At 42.9% G+C, this 6,221-nt stretch overlaps 1 long non-coding RNA gene across 1 annotated transcript; it reads right to left on the bottom strand.

The window, feature by feature from the left end:
* Nucleotides 1-1,056: 1,056 nt before the first annotated feature.
* LOC112209423 (uncharacterized) lies at nucleotides 1,057-5,652 on the bottom strand. Its single transcript, XR_002944150.1, has 3 exons — nucleotides 5,388-5,652; nucleotides 4,660-4,785; nucleotides 1,057-1,209 (listed from the first exon to the last, which is right to left on the bottom strand). It is a non-coding gene; the product is annotated as an uncharacterized LOC112209423 (long non-coding RNA).
* Between the last annotated feature and the right edge of the window lie 569 nt (nucleotides 5,653-6,221).

Below are 6,221 nucleotides of genomic sequence, written 5' to 3'. Positions count from 1 at the left end.
TTAAATGTGATTTCATATTCTAATCTTATTCTGTAAGCAACTCACATCTATCTATTTCCTATGTTAGTTCTAATCAAGATCACAGATGAACTCCCAGATAACAGGATTGCTGTGGGTTTGGTCTGCAACACATTAGGTGGGCTCTTAGGAGCAGGAAAAAGAAATATTTTTCTTTTCCATCTTGGGTTAATGGCTGAGGCATTTATAACAAAAGACAGATTAACAAGAGAAAAGCATTAACATTTTCTGTGGCACAGCAGCCTTCAGGAATGAAGACCCAAAGAAAGGACTAAACCTGTGTATATTTTTTGTGTAGGTCGTTGAAGAAGTAAATGGTTGTGGAGAAATATGAATGGAAAAAGGGCATGTCTAATGGGAATTAACTGGGGAAATCTTAGTAAGGCCTGTTTGTTCAGATTCTTCTTTGTGTCCCTGTGTCTTCAGAAATAAGGAGGCTTCTTTGGTCTGGGTATGGGAGGGCATCTCTGGAATGATGGCTTTATGACTTGCTTCAAGGGAGGTCATAAATACAGCAGGTAATTTGGCAAACCTTATTTCATATCTTCATCAACATTCAAGGGAGAAGGGCGAGGGGAAGGTGAGAGAGACCTTCCTGCTTCTGCCATTTTCTCCCATGCCAAGGTGCCATATTTGGGGCCAGTGTGTCCTGAACCCCATCACAGGCAATCACAGGGCAGGTAGGCTTATCTAAAGATGTTCTTTCCTTTCCCTCACAATTAGTGTCTTGATGTCAGCTCCTTGATACTGAGCCTGGCTGAGCTTCGGAAGAAAAGCAGACCCCCAGACCCAGGACCCCCATGGTCTCCTGCTGCATTGAGAAAGATTAATGGTTAAAAAAAGATGAAAAGATTCTCTTCATACCTTCCTACCATATCAGAGAGGCCTGAGCCTAAAAACCCTGGCCCCAACCCTGGGGTGTGGTTTACAGGACCAGCCAGAGACCTTACCAGACCTCCTCATCCTCTGCTGTCCCAATGGCACTTCCAATGAATTTTTTTTTTAGCTAGCAATTGAATGTGATATTTTGCAAAACACTGTGGTTTTTCAAACTTTATTTCAAGGGGTCTAGAAAATATTTTTATTTTCAGTTTTCTTTTTCCACTGTCTTTCTTCTCTGCTTGATTCACTTGATTTCCTTCTTAGTATTTTGTCCGTGAAATTCCTCAGTATTGTTCCTTGGATTAATATCTGAAATACAAAATGCAATCTTGTTTGGAAAATTAAAAGAAAACTATAAGTGCAGGTAATGGGGCTTGAGGAGCAGCGGGAGAGAAGAGGGGTAGCTGCAGGGGCTGGAGGGCCATAGTCCAGTGAGAATGGCAAATGATTTGATATAATTTCAAGACTAAAAAAATATAGATTTTTACCATCCTAAATCCATTTAACTGCTCAAATGATTATTGCTCCCCTGGTGTTTATAAAAAACATTGCAATGAAAGGAGACAGACTTACACAGACTTAAAAGAGTTTTTAGAAACCATTAAACCCACTAAGTCTGTTTTTTTTTTTTTTTTGCCCGATTGTTATGAATCCCAACTTAACCATTTCACTGTCTGCAGAAAAGGGACAGTGGCATTCTGTGGTCAAAGGGGTGGCTCTGGACACCGCCTCTGCATTCCTAGCTGTGCCAACAACTCTCTAGGTGATCAAGGGCAAGTCACCTCACCTTGCCAAGCCCGTTTCCTCCTTTTAAAATGGGAGGTCGGCCAGGCACGGTGGCTCATGCTTGTATCCCAGCACTTTGGGAGGCCGACGCATGTGGATCATCTGAGGTCAGGAGTTCGAGACCAGCCTGGCCAACATGGTGAAACCCTGTCTCTACTAAAAATACAAAAATTAGCCGGGCGTGGTGGCACACACCTGTAATCCCAGCTACTTGGGAGGTTGAGGCAGGAGAATTGCTTGAACCCGGGAGGCAGAGGCTGCAGTGAGCTGAGATCATGCCATTGCACTCCAGCCTGGGCAACAGAGCGAGATTTTGTCTCAAAAATAAATAAATAGGCCGGGCGCAGTGGTTCACACCTGTAATCCCAGCACTTTTGGAGGCCGAGCCCAGTGAATCACCTGAGGTTGGGAGTTTGAGACCAGCCTAACCAACACAGTGAAACCCCGTCTCTATTAAAAATAGAAAAAATTAGCCAGGCGTGGTGGCGCATGCCTGTAATCCCAGCTACTCGGGAGGCTGAGGCAGGAGAATCACTTGAACCTGGGAGGTGGAGAGCCGAGATCGTGCCACTGCACTCCAGCCTGCGCAACAAGAGTGAAACTCCATCTCAAAAATAATAATAATAATAATAATAATAATAAATAAATAAATAAAAATAAAAAGTAAAATGGGGGATCATTCACAATTGTTCTCAGGGTATTGTCAGGATTAAATGAAACAATGTGTGACAAGCCCTCACTAAAAAGTCTGTCATATGGTGAATGCTCAATACATTTTATTTTGGAATGCTACATGAATAGAATTACTGCAAGTAAACCAAGATTCAGTCATTGGCAGAGAGTTGCATGAAAGCCCTGCAAGAGATGGAGATTGCAGGGGAAAGCTCCCTGTAGGCCTTTTGCTCCATGTATTGAACACAGCAGATTTCAACCTGGAGTGATTTGCTCCCCAGGGGACATTTTCACACTAGTGTGTGTGTTGGTGGGAGTGGGAAGTGCTACTGGCATCTACTGGGTAGGGCCAGAGATGCTGCTTAACATCCTACATTGCACAGGACAGTCCCTGCAACAGAGTTATCTGGCCTCAAATGCCAACCGTGCAGAGGTGAGGACTAGCACAAGAGAACTAGCACAGTCCCTTTAGCCTCTTAGATCCAGGAGTAATGCTTTCCTTTATGGCTAAAAAAAAAAAGTTGTAAATGGAGTTGAAACCTCCCTTGCAAAGATAATGACAATGAGAGAAGTCTAGCATGGCCACCTCCATCTTGTTTCTAGACTCACAGGCTGGCTATCCTTGCTTAGTTGTGGGCACAGGCCAGGCTAACCACGGGAAGAATTTAGTTTATAGTTTAACTTTGAAGCAAGGATGATAACAGTTCCTTCCTTAAACTGATCCCCTCCTTGTTCCGGGGCGGAAACCATCTTTGGTAAGACTAATGAAAGACCACAAGATTAGGATTATGAAGTTGAAACATTTCAAAATGATACAAAAATTGAATAGCCTTCTTGGTTTGGGGAGGGGGCAATGGCAGTATACAGAATACACTGACCTTGCCACTTTATGAGCAAAAGGTAGTTGTGGCTTACAAAAAAAAGTTTCATAATATCCACAGGAAGTGAATAAAGATTCCCCTGTTGTCCCATTTGAATGCTATGCCACAGTTAGGAAGGTCAAAAAGTTTGATTATATGGCCACCTTTGTGGTAAGAATAGAGGTTCCAGTAATCTTCATAAAGTTGGTAGAAGTGGGTTCCATAAAATGTTTCAAAGTTAGAATGCCCCTCAGAGCACTGAAAATTTTGGTCATAGAGGGGAAACATCTGCAAGCACATGACTTTATGATGAGCATTATATTTTTCATGATCAGCATTATATTTTGAAGAGCTCCCCAACTGACCATGATATAATAACGACGTCTGTCTTCAAAACACTTAGCACTAGAGAGAGACTTTAATGGAACCTGAAGACCTGTACAGCCAGAAAGAAATCTCCTTGACATCCACATGAGTGAAAAAGACAGCATGGAATAATGCTCAGTGTTAGGGAGAGCACTGATCCAGGAACCTGAAGATCCGACCAGCTTCTGACCGACTACATATGTGATCTCGGGCAGTCGTCAAGCCCTTTAGTTCAGTCCCGTCAGTAAAATGAGGATGGATGTTGGCATCTGCTCTGTGTACCCCAGTGGGCTGTGAACATTTGCGAAAGCTTCACGAATCACTGACTAAACAACCAGTGTCTTACTATTCTTGTCAAAAGGTAATGAGAGTTAGAATCAAATTGTATCCTATTAAGGAAATATGTTTATAACCAAATTATTTCCTAAGAACTTCATGTTTCCTGGCATAGTCTTTCATTTCTCTCCTAACATAAAATCTGTCAGGAAATCTATGTTTCACTGGGTAGAAAGCTGCATATCCAGTAAACATACTTTATAACATCTTATTTTATGGCCATCTCCTCTGGTCATCTAGAGAGGATCTTTAGGAGGCGACCCTAGCCAGAAATCTTTTCATGGCAATGGAGAGAACCCCATCCAAGTTAGTACAAATGAAAGCTTGTTATAAAAACTAAATAGAAAGCAGCAGGTCATCTCACACGCATCCCAATCAAAGTAGAACCACTCTTCATATAAATCTCATCCCAAACCCACAAATGACAAAATCAGCCCAGTCAATTCCCCCAAGCCCATATGACCTTACTGCTCCAGTACTCATCACTGATGCACTACAATTTCTTTCTTTTTCTTTTTCTTTTTTTGAGATGTAGTCTTGCTCTGTCGCCCAGGCTGGAGTGCAGTGGCGCGATCTCGGCTCACTGCAACCTCCACCTCCCGGGTTCAAGCGATTCTCCTACCTCAGCCGCCTGAGTAGCTGGGATTACAGGCAGGCGCCATCATGCCTGGCTAATTTTTGTATTTTTAGTAGAGACAGGGTTTCACCATGTTGGTCAGGCTGGTCTGGAGCTTCTCACCTCGTGATCCGCCCGCCTCGGCTTCCCAAAGGGCTGGGTTTACAGGCATGAGCCACCACACCTGGCTGATATACTATAATTTCTGCATCTCTTAGTTTAACCTCTGTCCTTCCTTTATCTTCTTGCCTGCAAAACAGATGCCATTCTGTTGTCTCCACATCAGCTTCCTTTTTAGCACTTCAAGTTCAAAGTGCGTATCACCAAAGCAATAGAGGGACAAGGACATTGGGAAGGGTACTTATACAGAACCACCTTTGGATAAGGTGCTTAACCGCTCAGTGCCGCAGTTTCCTCATCTGTAAAATAGTAATAACATTATTCCCAACCACAGTGCCTGATCCATGATGCTCAGCATTGGCCATTGTCATTATTAATTTTAGGGATAGGTAAATGTATGAAACTGACCAAAAGCAGGCATAGAACTGCATAATCCAAACTCTACCAAATTCTAAAATAAGATGAGCTGTATTGAGCTTGTCAGGTACGTTTCCAATGTAGGTGACTTGGCCTCCGTCTTGAAGGAAGTGATGGAAATGACTTGGTGGAGAGAGGTGTTTTGGTTTTCAATGGCTATGTAACAACTCATCCCAAAATATAGTGGCTTAAAACAATAGTAATTATTTATTTACTCACAATTCTGCAATTGGGCAGGGCTTGGCAGGAATGGCTCACCTCTGCTGTACATGGCATCTATGAGCTGGACCATCCAAGGTGGACTTTTTACTTACATGATGGCATATCAGGTAACAACTGGCCAGGCATCTCTTTCTGTGTGATCTCTCCACCTGGCTAGCTTGGGTTTTCTGTCATCATGACAGTCTCAGCATAGTCCGACTTCTTACAATGTGGCCAGCTTCCCCTAAATACAAGAGGAGAAGCTTCCTGATCTTGGTGCCTGGACTCAGGAGTCCCAGAAATAATTTTCACCACATTGTATGCATTGCTCAAAACAGTCACAGGGCCAGCCCAGCTTCAAGAGGAGAAGACTGTACAAGCGCATGAGTCTCAGGAGGTGTGGCTTACTGGGCTGCCCATGAAAGAGACGATGACAGGAGGTTAACACAGAAGCTTAGCTGCAGGAGATGGTACATGTGAAAATCAAAGTAAAGAAAACACAAGGATCAGCCAAGATGAGCATGAGAATTGTGAAAAAGACTGGCCTGGCTGTTGTTTTGAGGGGTAGAAATAGAATCTGAAGGTTTATTTGAATCTAAGAGAGTTCTATCGTATCCCCTGTACTGTAAGATTTAAAGGTTCAAACTATGAAGTAACAGAAACCCCCACAAGTGTCCCTGGAAGCCATTGTCTTTTGGGAATTTGAATGTCTTCTTTCAACTCTAGGTCAAATTTATCTGTTGAACTCCTGTCAGTTTTTTAAACTGGGAGGCTCAGGAGCAGATACCAAGAGTCATAAAGGCCCTGGGTCAGGCCTCTAATAGGAAGTTCATTTCCATGGTCATTTTTTTCTTTTACTGTCTAGTACGGTACTTTTCCTATGTAGTCTTTCCCTCTATTTCTCTGTCTCCTGAAGCAGTAAAACCCTTAGTTTTCTATGGGCTGAT

The sequence above is a fragment of the Pan troglodytes genome, chromosome 5 (assembly GCF_028858775.2).
Source record: "Pan troglodytes isolate AG18354 chromosome 5, NHGRI_mPanTro3-v2.0_pri, whole genome shotgun sequence".
Taxonomy (NCBI): Eukaryota; Metazoa; Chordata; class Mammalia; order Primates; family Hominidae; genus Pan; species Pan troglodytes.
Note: the sequence above shows the minus strand (reverse complement) of the source record. Positions and strands in the feature narration are given on the sequence as shown.